General features: G+C 35.9%; 1 long non-coding RNA gene across 1 annotated transcript; it reads left to right on the forward strand.

Annotated features, from left to right (window-relative positions):
- Positions 1-10,328: 10,328 nt before the first annotated feature.
- LOC115918861 lies at positions 10,329-12,945 on the forward strand. Its single transcript, XR_004065489.1, has 2 exons — positions 10,329-10,407; positions 10,860-12,945. It is a non-coding gene; the product is annotated as an uncharacterized LOC115918861 (long non-coding RNA).
- Positions 12,946-14,906: the final 1,961 nt, after the last annotated feature.

Below are 14,906 nucleotides of genomic sequence, written 5' to 3' on the forward strand. Positions count from 1 at the left end.
TGAAAAATCAAGACAAAATATTGATTGAGCAAATTGGGTCAAAGGTTAAAAGTTTCACTAAGTTTTGATTTTGAAGGTTTTACTTCACATATTAGTGTCTAGTGATGATGCAAATTAGTAGTTGAACATGTGTAAAAGAAATTAGCCTTGTTAACACGATGAAAGCCAAGTTCATAAGAATTGCAATTCTTAAGAACTTCAAAATGTATGTCCACACAATGGCAGATCTCGCGAGTTGCAATTCTTAGGAATTAAAACCGGAAGCAGTGTGCGCGCCTTTCTCATTTGAGGTCCGCGCACTCACTTGACTTATGCTCACGCCGGAAGCATATCTCGGTCATGAGGTCAACCCAAACCACAAGTCTCAAAGATTTTTTGTGTCCACACGGTCTTTAAAGTGATGATGCAAATTAGTACTTGTACATATGTAAAAGAAAATGACAACCGAGTTATTAGGAGCAGTTGAGGGCCAAGATTAACATTCCTTTAGGCATAGAATAAATCATGACCATGAGATCTGACTAGAAATCAATTACAAGCTTTATACAACAAGTTTATACAACAAACAACACATTACTTGTAACATATTTTGCTTTTATCACTGTGTGTATGTTAATGTGCTTGAGTATTAGATCGTTTATAACGAGGTACCGCTTATAACGAGGTAAAGTTGGCAGTCCAGACGACCTCGTTATAACGGGGTTTTCCTGTATAAGAATAATATGTAATGCTTACTATGACCATGCTTCTTTATCCATCCACGCTCTTCAAATCTAAATAATTAGTTACATATGATGAGTTAACTGTGTTAATTCTTATCGATATATGGAGGTTTGTTATTACAAGAGTAAGTGTTTTGCAAATGTTGTTTAGTTTAATGCTGACCAATCGTTGGGACTGTCCCTTTTAAATTTGGCAATTTTGTTAAGGTTCTGTTTTGACATCCAGATAAGGTGTTCTTTATAGGCATAAAGTGCAGAACTTTGTCAACATGTGCCTTTACTGCAACAGTGTTTTTTGGTTAAACTGTTAATAAAATACCAACTATATATATAAAGTCATTTATTTGTCTTTTTTTTGTGTGTGAGTACGTGTGACAAAATTGCATAATTTCACTATATATGAAATATAACGCCTGGAGTGCTAAAACATATAACACCAGTAGTGCTAAACATTACAAAACTGTTGTGTTCTGCACCTAAGTTGTGCAGTTTTTTAGCACTACTAGTGCTATTCAGAGTAGATTGTGGGGTTATTTAGCACCACCTGTCCAACATTCATAGCACTTGAAGTGTTTTTTTAGCACTTTTTAGTGCTTATCTATAGCACTTAAACTAGTGCTGAACTAGCACTTGCACTTGTGCTGAAATAGCACTAGCTGTGCAGTCCCTATGCGAGCACTGAAAAGGTGCTGAATATAGCCCTCCAAGTGCTAAAAATAGCACTACATTTTTTAGAGTGTAATATCAATTTTGCAGTTGTTTAGCTTGGCCTCTTACTTCTAGAGGAATCTTGGTGCTAGATCTAATTCACTTTTGTATCCATACCCTACACTCCACCCTCTAACCCTGTCGGCGGTCGCCGCCATAAACCCTATCAGTATCAGTTTAGGTCCCTGTAAAGGATGTAACCCTTTTCGTGTGGAATGGTCAATGGAAACTAAATTTATTTATCACCAAATTTTTTACAACCAAAGACGATTGATATCTAATTATTGTCTCTATACTTCGTACTACAGGTAAACTACACTTTATGGCTGACCGCTCAAGGAGGAATGTGCAGAGAGTGGATTACAAGCAACTCTCGGAGGGCCCATCTGTGACGTCCAAAACAACAAAATTGCAGTGCCAGTGGTCAACCAAGGAGCTTTTTCCTCTGGAAATCATAGAAACAAAAATAGAGGACGATATAACTTTTGCCCTAGTGCATTACATCGGATGGGCCAAACGATACGACGAGTGGAGGCCCCTTAGTGACATAATAAGCGTGCCAAAAGAATTTGTTCAATCAACCCCTGCGGCAACATCAGCCTTTTACCTGCAGCTCGCTGTGAATATTAAGGAAAACCTCTCAATTGCGAGAAAAACAGACAGCTTGATCGAGCTTCGTTTGCCAATCGTGCGTGAAGCTTTTGCTCCACTTCAGAAATGTAGTACATGTATTCCTGGTAAAGGAGGTAATTATTCTGTGAAGTCTCTTCACGACCTGGATGTATTGCTGGGGGAACGGTGGTTTTATAGAGTTATCAACAAAAACCGAGACTTCGCTTTTGTTGTAGATGGCAGCATAAATTTTCGGGTGATTGAACGAAGACCACTTATTGAATACACCTCTGATCAGGCTTGTGTACCCACATATGTCCATCGTGGTTTTCATTTGGTTTTTAGGTTTGTTCGGGATCGTGGCAATGCAGCAGACCTAAACCGTTATTTGCAGATGTAAATACACAGTATAATGTATAAATATGCTCTAACAGTAGGGAATGTACACATGTATTTAATAGAATGTTGACTTTTCCTTGCCTCTGATGCCTACATGTAGTTGAATACTTTTTTTGGTGCCATTTACACTTTAATCTCTTGCCACAGTGTACATCCCAGTTGATATATGTTTTAAATTTTAATGCACTGTACATGTAGTACTTTATAAACATAGTTCATAACTACTAGGCATGTTTATGACAATCTTAGCAACATGGCTCATCTATTGAATGCATGTGTTGTCTTTTTTATATTACTTGGATATTTTCAGACTTGTCAGTCTTTGCCAGATGGGCCTCAGTTTGACGAATACCCTCATGTTGTTAAGTTGGAAATTAACAACCTCTTCCTTTACAAATTAACTACACCTGACTCTAACTCACTGACCCCTGAAAATATTGACACTGTGTTGCAAGCAATCCTGTCCAAATTCCACTTAAACAGGGACCAGATAAACATAGCATGTGTCCGTAAAACACTTGTTGAGAAGCTCAGGCACCTTCTTCGAAAGTTGAAGCTCATTAGTAGATCTGGTTTTAAGAAAAAAGAATTGCTGGAAAAATGGGCAAATTCAGATTATGTACTGAATGTTCCACATCGAACTGGTTCCCCAACTAAAAGAAAATTAGAAGAAGTCCAAGAAGAACTAAACAGATCTCATGACGAACTCAATGTGTCCAGACAAGTTTTAGCTGACACAACTAATCAGAATCAGGAACTCAAACGAAAAACTGAACGACTATCCAATCCTAAAAAACGTAAACATGGAGAAAGGGGAAAGAGCAAACAAAAGAATTCATATAGTGATGTACAAAAGAGGAGACACAAGAAACATAAGGTTGAAACAGTCAAGTCAATGTTAGAATCTGTCTCTGATGAATATTTTAAGCCAACGAGTTATCACTTCAATTTAATGAAGATGTAGAGATCTGCATTCCTTTTGACCAGGAAACCTCTGAAGAATGCACACAAGATGAATTGGATGAATTGATTTTTATTCTGGATATGTACAATATACCAAATAGAGGATACCATGAATTGACTCAGACAAAATATTCAAGGCTCCCCAAATTGTGTAGGCTTGTAAAACGACGTAATCAGTTAAATAACTCCATCAGTAATCAGTATCCATGAAACAAACCCAATGAGCCCTGGTGTGTACACCTCACTTTCAGAATCTCTTTGCGAGAAACTGTCTGATCCGTCAAAATCATATGTGATTAAAAATGGTTCAGTAAGAGTAAAGATTAGCGGCGATGGCACAAGGATAACATGTTTGTCAACATATCTTATACAATGGTCGATGAAGCCACCTGTATGTCAGAGCATGGCAATTACTTGCTAGCAATTGTGAAGTGTAAGGAAAGTAATGAAGGGATTAAATCTGCCCTCTCCAGTTTAATTGAAGAAATAGAGAACCTGGAATTCGTTATGATTGCTGGACAGAAAATAACCATTGATAAATATCTTGGTGGGGATTTGAAGTTCTTGAATCAAGTTGTAGGCATTGGGGGATTTGCCAGTAAGTTTTCATGCTTGTGGTGCCGTTGTTCAAAGGAAGACCGATTTGATATGCAAAAAACTTGGTCAATGACAAATCCTGATTTGGGAGCAAGAACAATTGAAGAAATAACTACCTGTGGTAAAATGAAAAAATCTGATCCTTTAAAGTTTAACTGCACCGAATTGCCTATCTTTCCTTCAATTCCAATTTGTAAAGTGATTCCAGATACTCTTCATTTGTGTTTGCGCATATGCGACCAAATGGTTAGCCACTTGTTTGCGTATTTGCTGAAGCTGGACAATTTCTCAAAATGTTCAGTCACTGAAAAGAAGCTAGACAATTCTCATCATGTAAAAAAGTTCCAAGTATTCATATCTGATCAAGTGAAAATTCTTGATTGGAAATATTTTATCAAAGATGGCAGAATTGAGTACAGGACTTTCAGAGGGCCAGAACACCGTAGGATTTTGCAACACATGGATCTTGATTTCATAATACCAACACACCCAAAACTGAACAGTTTAAAGAAGTTATGGAAGACTTTCTCCAATCTTTTGACCGAGATGGAAAAGGACCTATCAGAAGAAGAAATTGACGCTTTTGAAATAGCAGCAAAAGAATGGGTGCATTTGTATTATGAAATCAATTGTAGTACAGACATTACACCGTACATGCATCTTCTAGCATTTCATGTGCCAGAAGTGATGAGGTTACATGGCAACATCTCACACTTCTGCCAGCAAGGGTTAGAAAAATTGAACGATCTAGTCACAAAATGGTATCACAGGTCAACAAATTTCGGTCCATCTGCTCTGGCACAAATTCTTTCTAAGCAGCATAGACTGCATATCCTACAAGGAAAATTCAAACGAACACCAAAATGGTCAGTGACCTGCAGCAAATGCAAAACAAGTGGCCATAACATGCGCACATGTCCACAAAAAGAGTAATATTTCATGTCATTTACTGTGAAACATGTAGGTGTTTTTAATTTATCCATGTACATGTACACAAGCATGTTTCTGTTTGTGTATTCCATTTGTTTTTTCAATGTTCTGAGCTGAGAAATACATTGTAGAATAAGGCTGAACAAGATTTTTTTTTTTTCTTCAACTTGTGTGTAAATATTTAACAAGATTATGAAAACTACATGTACATGTACATGTAGACATGTGAGTTTCATTTATTATTTGTGCAACATGAATAAGACTCCATATATGATAATAGTGCCAATCTAGTTATCGACCAGTGATGTTCAAGTAAAATGATTAACACAGGTGCTTTCCATTTCCTTGCAAAGTGCATGGATTTAGTTTGAGACTTAACCAAAGTACATGTACATGTACTATACTTTCATGTTCTATATATGCTGGTTGAGTGATGAGTTAGATGTATAAAGTGTGCATGTTTATACACAAATGTATTTGAAAGAGTTATATTTCATTGTGGCCGTGTGTGCTTTAATACTTAATGTATTATTTCTGCCAAAGATTTCAGCTCAATGTCGTGTGTGATAAATTACCCAATAAACTGCCTTCAGATCATGTGAGGTACAGTGTGTGTAGTTTGTTAAAGTTTTAACAGTTGACTTTCAAACGGTGTAACTTAGATATTTATCAAAATATATATCATACTATTTATGTTTTTTTTTTAAGATTCATGTACATTCATGCACATGTATGTGTTTAATGAGGCTGGATGTTACTACATGTAGTATTTTTTTGTTATATACATTTGTATTTTACTTGCGCATTACTTAAAATACTTGCCAGTCAGTGCATACATCTATTTTCGTAAACTTTGAACAACGTATTTTGTGTGCTAAGATCTTGCGAATTTTGGAACATGCATGTATTGTATATGGAATTACATAACTCTAGTTTCATGTATTACACTACTATACAACTCTTACTCTATCAAATGTTTTGAACTTGTTTTGCTGAAATGCCTTAGTTTTGCCTTAATCTTATTTTGCTGCCACATAACCCTTCTAATCCAATGTCTGTATGTGTTTTATATGTATTTACATGTAGTGTGAAGTGTAGTCAAAGCATTAAGTCAAGATTTTAAGAAATTGTATGTATCCATACATGAAGGTTGTACTGTATGTTTATGAATCGGACAATTGAGGTCACGTTGTGGATGCTTTGTCATAAACATACTGTAATTTGTATTGTATAATAGAATCAAATAGTGACTATGGCAATTATGCAACTGCCATGAGTCTTTGCCAGTTCCTTATTGGTCATGATTTACATGTTCAATATTATATAAACATATAAATATACATGTACTGTAAGTCAACTCCCATTATAACAAGGTTTTTGATACCAAGCCGATTGCCTGATTACGTTTAAATCTTGTTATACTGAATATCCGTGCCCGTTATAACGGCCGTCAACTGTAGCTTTAGATAAGCAATGTACATATGTTCAACAGGTTTAACGTTTATCAAGAAATGTGTTATGTTTGATAAGTTGGATAAAATAAATCTTCTGAAAAGGAATATTATTTTTTCTTTGCACTTATTCTTGTTTATACATGCACGTAACTTATTTGACTGAAAGGGAGAAAGCTATACAATATCAAAATACAAACAAAAATAGTTTACTGAATTGAGTGAAACATGTTTTGGATTTCAAATGGACAATTCACATACACCTGTGTAAATAGATAAGGAGAGAAAGGAAAGGACTAGGCCTACAAGTATTTGTAAGAAATATTTGTGAGAAAAGTGAGAAATGCATAGAGAGATATATTGAGAGGAGAGAGAGGGATACACTGTAGAGAGAGTGACAGAGAGTGAATGAGAGGAGAGAAAGAATGAGAGGGATAGAGAGAGAGGAGAGAGGATAGAGAGAGAGAGAGGGGGGGATAGATGTATAGGGAGAGAGAGAGATAAAGTGGGAAATGGAGAGAGAGAGAGAGAGAGAGAGAGAGGGGGGAAGAGAGTAAATCGAGTACGCATACATTTAGCACATTGATTGCTCCTTTTCACCCCCCTTGGTATAAAACCCCCCCTGTTGACACAATGGAACCGTCCGACCGCTGGTATCTGTCATTCTTGCTCAGCTGTGGACCGTCACGCGATCCGCACAGGCATACACACGCCAGCATACACAGAAAAGGGTCTTTTGATCAAAATAGCCTGAAAGTGTTTGCTATGTTGCATATTTTTTAAATACATAATCAGGAAATTATGTCATTTCATCAAAATCATTTGGTCAGGATTCACTATGAATTTATCATGGATAAAAGTACATTATAAACATAGTGATGAAAACGGCAGATCCATCCAAACTTGTATGTTGAAGATCTAACACATTTTCAACATTGCTGCAATTTTTTTTTTTTTTTTTTTTTTTTTTTTTTGGGGGGGGGGGGGGTAAAAATTCACCTTTCCCAAAGTAAATGCACCCATAGAGTTGCTGTCCAGGTTGTGTCGAATATTGAATGATCATTGAGAGTGGTACATGTACATGGGTTCAAGGTTCCCTTGCATTAGTATTCATAATGTTAAATTTTGTACATTTTCAGCAACTGTGGGCTGACAAGATTCAAAGAAAGTTCCAAAATGCAAGAAAGAGGGATCCAGAAATCAGAGAAATGCTAGTGGTAAAAGCAAGGAAGAGAAAGGCACTGACCCAAGTATTACCTAAGAGTACCCCTGCCAAAGAGAAGAACAGCTCACCACGCTATCCACCCATGTGGGGAATGCAGAACTATTTACCAGCAAGACCCTCCTCAGAAGATGATATCTCCATACTGAGACACAAGAAGTGGCTTCAGCTGGAGATACTAAAGAAGCGTCCAGATTACAAAGCAGTCTCACACCTAATGGAAATAACACTTGCAGACATAAGAAAGGAAATAGTAATAGGTTATATCTCTACAGGGGATCAAGGAAAACTATCCTTGGCTGTTTACAGAACATGAGGTAGGTCACTTGTTTATGTCTCCGCCCAAAATAGGTGGTTGCCGGAGGTATGTTTTCGGGTCCTCTATAAATAGTTCAAAATTGATGTCGGGCCGATGTCATTATTGCAACATGAGTATGACATCTTAAATTTGATGTCGCGCCGATGTTGTATCGATGTCGCAATTGGTCACAAATAAAGAAGTTGGTAAATGGTTGGAAAAAAAGATGTTAGCCAAATGTCATTATATCGACATAAATATGACATTTCTAAGTACGATGTCGGATGTCGCGTATATGTCTCAACTAATACCAGTTTAAGAAGTCGTTAAATGATTGAAAAAATAGATGTCGGCCCAAAGTCATTATTGCAACATTGTTTTTATTTCCATAAATTTGAAATGAGGTCACATGACAAATTGGATTCACTCGTTGTGGAGGTCTTAATGAAAGCCTACTAAAAGTCTATGATGATAACTTCATATTAATAATGGTAGGCGTCACAGTTCAAAGGTTGTCTGTCTAACTTATCTAGAGTACAGATTTTAGTTTTAGTTGTTATGTATACTCGTATGTGCAAACGACATAATGTTAAGGTGGAAAATTAGACTTGTTTTGTTTTTTTGTCGATCAGCTTCTTGCAGAATTTCAAAGAATTCATGGAGGAGCAGGGGTGGTGGAGCTCCTGGAAAAAGGGCTAGCTAAATATGCCCAAGGCTTATCAGAGTGCTTTAAGGGGAGCAATTAGGTTAGCAAAGGTGAAGTGCACCTGGCAGCAACTTGGAAGGATGAAAACAAAGGCAAGTGCATGTTTAGATAAAACTGTAGATCCATGTACTTGATGTTTTATAACTTGATCCCACTGGACTCAAATTTATACGTTTTCAGGTGCACAACTTTTAGGTGTACTCTTTACATAGTGCTTTTGATTAGTGTTATTTTGACTCGGATGATTTCAATGAAATTCACAACTCTCCTCCAGTTTGTCAAGTCTGTTTTGGGAAACCGTCCTGAAAGTAGCCATATTCTTTCCTGTACTGTTGATAGGTCATGGATCCACTTTGTTCACTGTCTTCCTCTTCTCTGGACCCCTCTGTCCTACCGAGCATTAAGTCCTTTCTAATACCAACTTTGTTCCCCAGTCCTTCACTAATTAATCTTTTGGGTAACCATGCTTGTGTGTAAGGTTACAAAAAAGGGGCGTTTTTGACAACAAATTTCGGAAATTTTGTTGTTTCATGAAATCACCAAAAAAAAGGTTACATTTTCACATAGACAATGATAGAGATATATTAAAAAAACTAGAGTGCGCAGTCCCAATTGACGCGTGCGTAAAGGCTCTGTGAATGCATGGAGGATGGTCCGCCATTGTTTTGTCGGGCAACAATTGCATTGCAATGCATGTATACATGGGCAATTCCCACTCTGTCCTGTCTGCCCCATAACAAGTTCATCATGGAATTAAATTGGTTTTTAAAAAAGCAGAAAAATAAAAGACAAATATGAGCGAAGGCTCTGTGAATGCATGGAGGATGGTCCGACATTGTTTTGTCGGGCAGCAATTGCATTGCAATGCATGTATAAATGGGCAATTCCCACTCTGTCCTGTCTGCCCCATAACAAGTTCATCATGGAATTAAATTGGTTTTTAAAAAAGCAGAAAAATAAAAGACAAATATGAGCGAAGGCTCTGTGAATGCATGGAGGATGGTCCGACATTGTTTTGTCGGGCAGCAATTGCATTGCAATGCATGTATAAATGGGCAATTCCCACTCTGTCCTGTCTGCCCCATAACAAGTTCATCATGGAATTAAATTGGTTTTTAAAAAAGCAGAAAAATAAAAGACAAATATGAGCGAAGGTTTTAAGAAAATTCACCAAAGAATAACAAAGTTATGGATGTTTAAAGCCTTAATTTTGTGACGTCACTTGCGAGCTGCTCTTCCATATAATGGGGAGCAGCTCGCAAGTGACGAGCTGCTCCCCCATTATAAGGAAGAGCGGCTTGCAAGTTATGTCACAATATAAAAACCTTAAACATCTATAACATCCAATTGCCTTATTTTTCAGGAAAATGCTAATTATTTCACATATGCTGTCTAAATAGGCCTATCATCAAACATATGTTAATATACATGCCCCTACGAAATTAATATATTCCCTTATCAAGAACCACAAAAAAATAGAAATTTATGGAAATTACGTAAACAGCGAATGGGGGAGCAGCTCGTAAGTAACGTCACAGAATTAGGGCTTTAAATATCCATTTGCCAATCGGTTTTTTTTCTTCAAGTTTGTAGGCTTGTTATTGATCATGCAACCATGTGCTGCCTAATTTGGTCATCACATGCACAGGTGCTTCTTGGAATGAATACCGGACTGATTTACATTAATAATAATAATTCATGTTAAATCAATGTTTCATATTACAGATGGTCTGGAATATGCCGCGGTAAAATTGCCGACCTTGTTGAAAGAAGACCCGAAAGACATGTGGACTTTCAAGGTAAACATCTTCTAGCTAAATTGCAGTGATCATTCACACTATGGGCACTTGTAATCCCAGGGGTTCTTATATTTGACTTGGGTACAGGTTTCCAGCTGAAACTTTTGATTACTACGTGATAGCCAAATTTGAGAAGATCCAAATTTGCAACCCAGACTCCAAGCCAATATTTCATGTAAGAGGCTGTTTGTTCAACCAATTGAACTCTAAAGTGGGATTTATTAGTTAATTTTCGCAACCAATAAATAAACCAACAGAGAGAGAATCATAAAATATTTGCCTGTTTCCAAAAATGCAACCAATATCCAAACCAAATTTTTCAACAAAAAAAAGAGGGGTCATTCATTTACCTGGGTTGAAATTGCTACCTTTCTCAAGATAACTAAAGAAACTTTGACATCATGCACTTTATAATGATTTTTTTTTTGGTCCCCCCCCCCCCCCATTTCCAGGATGATGAGACCCCAAACCCAAACTCTGTGTTCATCAAAATGAACAACAAAGAAGTCTCTGAATCAACTTGCTTTGAAGTTGTAGCCGAGGAGATGTCAATCTGCAATACAGACCAAATTCATACTGCACTTAGCTGCTACATAGCAACATTCTACGTCTTCAATCTGGCCTATATACCACGACTTCAAAAGACGATCTCTTTCATCCAGAATTTCCTCCTTGGCATTAAAGATGGAACCAGCTTGGAGAAACCAGTGCTTACCCTCGCATCTAGATTGGCCAAAAAGTCACAGCATTAAACACATTAGTCACCCAGCTGCCTGACTACATGTTCATCTCTTGGTTGCAGGTTCATGTCAAAACTTTACAGATTTAGAGTCATAATTTGAGAACTGTCACTGTCACCCTTCTACTGAGTGATTAAAAAAAAATAATAAACACTTAGAAAATTGTCATTAAAAAGAAAACCAATTTATGAACCCCAAATTATTATTATACATACTTTGAAAGAGTAACTTCTCCCGCATCTTCGGTATCATTTTTGTGTGGTATGTGTTTACGCTTGGATGAACACTGCGCATTGTTTTCGAGAATGTAAAAAGCGAATTGTGCCAAAGTGGGGGTGAAGTCAAAACAACAAAAGCTTACAAAAAAGCAACTCCATCGTGATTAAAATAGCATAACTTTTTAACGAAAAGGTTTTGAGCAAAATAAGATGGCACAGGTGTTGTTACACCTATCGACTACATTCTGTGTAAAAATGAGATAGATCTGTAGAGTCAAGCTTGAGTGAGCACACGTCAAAGACAAAATGATCACTTTTCAAAAGTATTAAGAGTCCTTTTTAGGTCTGTAAGTGACCATTTGCTCTTTGATGTGTGCTCACTCATGGATTACTTGATAAATCAATCTCATTTTTACACAGAATCTAGTCGATAGGTGTAACAACAATCTTGCTAAGTTATTTTGCTCAAAACCTTTTCACTAAAAAGTTACGTCAGTTTAATCAGGATGAAGTTGCTTTTTTGTTGTTTTGATCTCACCCCCACTTTGGCACAAGTCGCTTTTTACATTCTTGTAAACAATGCGCCGTGTTCATCCAAGCGTAAACACATATACCACACAAAAATGATACCGAAGTGTTTAGTTGTTTTTTTATACTCACTCGGTAGTTTGAAATATGAACTTACTCTTTCATAATCAAATGTATTGAATTTCTAATCTTGGATTCAAACTTCTTCTCCAGCTATCAAACAAGAGATAAACAATTTATCTGAAAGCTAGCCCCCCATCTTGCCAAATTTAATCTCTATTTTGTACTTGACTACTTTCAAACCTATTAAAACAGAGCTTGGTTGCTGGTTGCATTGCAAGTTGTTGTACTTTGGTCAAATATACTAAATCCAGCACAGTTTCAGCAACCCCAAATCCTTGCTTTAATTACAATATGGCTGCTGAATAAGAGCCTGGATAAGAGCTCCCAGTTATGATTATCCAAGTGAAACAATTAGTCAAAAATGTGTAAATTGCATATTAATTCAAGCAAAACACTAGAGTTAAAAAGTTGAACTGAATTTGTTCGGTTTCTGAATTATCAATGTAAGTGGAAATTTGAATTAGTGAAAGTTGAACTGAATTTTTCGGGGTTTATGAAATATTGAAGTAAATGGAAATTTCAATTTAATAATCTGTGAATTTCAATTTAATAATCTGTGAATTCAGTTAATAAAAACAAATGCCATGTGCAAAAAGCATATTCAAACTTAAGCAATTTTTGTTATGAAACTTTCTCGAATGTGAGATATTTAGAAGGTGAAGTCTGTCTACATTGCAATTGAATTGTAGTGTGGTGTATATTTAGTGATGTATCAGTTACATTTGTTGCAAGTTATTTTACTTTCAAATTAATCTATTTTATTTATGAACAATTAAATGCATATCTGCAGTGTTACACAAAGCAGGTGTAGTGCAGATATAAATTGACATAGTATAAGGAGGCCTTTACATTATAGAAGTTGGCTGTACCAGGTTTTAAAATACTTATTGTTTATGAATGAATTTCACACTGTATTACCCTCAAATGATTTAAATATACTGCTATTTTTGTCAATGACACTACAAAAATCGTTATTCTTTGACAGATATGTTTTTGATTTTGGTTTTCTCCCATTTTCAGGACTCTGGTTACTGCAAACAAACACAATTTTCTTAGGCCTAAGTTTTACTCAACAAAATTTTAAGGGATTAAGGGAACCCTGTATGTGTAAAGTTACAATGAGTGAGCGAGTTGGTGATCTGGGTCTCATGAATTTGTAAATAATTTTGATTTGGGTAAGGGTAAGGACTTGCCCCTGCAAAGGATAAAGGGGCAGCAACTGAAGAAAGTGACCTATCTATATACTATCACTGCCCATGTTTTGATCAAACTTTGAGTAGAGGTAATAACATTTTCCTAGGTATTCTCAGATATTTTTAATGATAAATTGCAGATGATAGAATTGTCATCAATTAGACAAATATGGGGAAAGACAAAACAAAAATGCAAATACCATTTTTTTTTTTTTTTTTGTAGTACCATGCTTGGGTCATATAGATATACCAAAAAATGGGACCCATGTTGGTGGCATGTTGTTATATGTATCCCATCTTCATAAGAATCGGAACTAAATTCTCTGTGGAAGCTGCTGTTAATTGCTTACCGTATTCAAGTTTTAAAGAGTTTATTGTGAAATGTTAGTGTTAGTGTAAGAATGATTGCAATTTTTTATGTAAGGATTATTATATTACAGGGTTTCTAGTTGTAATGATTATTACAATTGTTACAGGGAAACCTGCGTAGGACAAAACTTGCAAATAACTTGTCAGATAAGCTGTGTTTGTTGTGCAAGTTGTATAATTGCTTATTCAAAATTTTCAAGAATTTATTGTGAAATGTTAAGTGTAAGAATGATTGCAATTTTTAATGTAAGGATTATATTAATAATTACAGTGTTTTTGATGTTGATAATTGGATTATTACAATTAAGCCAAGGGAAACCTGTCAGAGACAGAAATTTCAAATATACTTGTAGTGTCAGATAGCTGCATTTGTAACACATACATATGTACATAGCGGAATCGAAACTTACTTTCCGCCTAGCATGAAACATAGCTCAAAATCCAGTAGGATCAAGCACCCAGCCGGGACTTCTGTAATATAGAGTATAAGGATTGATTAAAAACTGTAATATTGATGATAGTCACTGTAACATTTCAGGCCGCTAATGAACAAAATATGTCACATTTTTGCTTTTAATTACCTTTGCCGAGTAAGTGTATGAAGAAGGAAAGGTTTTGTTTAATAAAACCTGGGATATGGCCCTACATTGGAGTGCTATTATAATTGTTGTTACTTGAAATAATGTAAATGGGTGATTTAATTGCTGTACATTTTATTGTTGTATTGCAGAGTTCTCATTAAAAGAAGTTTATTTGAATTTTATGTATGTTATCCCAAAGTGTTTCATTCAGCCATTTTTAGCGAAAGACTAATCGTGTCATCTTTAACTAGGGAATAATTAGTAGAAAGGCTAATATAAGACTAACTTATTTTAGTGTAGGACTAATTACGGACTAATTCTATTTCATGCAATACTAATTATTTCTCGGATTAGTCAAATAAGACATAATTTGATTAGTCAATATATTAGTCAAAATATTAGTCAATTTAGGCACCAATGACTTATTATTTCTTAGTCAAATAAGACATAGTGAATGACTAATTTTTTTGTGTCATTTGACCAACTTTCGTTTTCAGTGTATCCTCAGTTGATTAGGTTACTTGGCCCACTTGAACAATACTCAACAATTAGGAAAGAAGCGAAACACAAACCTTTTAAGAGTTGGGCGCGTGCTTGCAATAACTACAAAAATGTGGCCAAGACTGTATCAAGGAGACATCAAGAACAACAAAGCTATGTGTTTCTCCAAGGAAAGACCCTTTCTTGTGAGATGGACATAAAGAATCAGTTTCCAGCCCAGATATCAACATTTGAAGAAGCACAACA

Source organism: Strongylocentrotus purpuratus, unplaced genomic scaffold, assembly GCF_000002235.5.
Source record: "Strongylocentrotus purpuratus isolate Spur 01 unplaced genomic scaffold, Spur_5.0 spur5_scaffold_20, whole genome shotgun sequence".
Taxonomy (NCBI): Eukaryota; Metazoa; Echinodermata; class Echinoidea; order Camarodonta; family Strongylocentrotidae; genus Strongylocentrotus; species Strongylocentrotus purpuratus.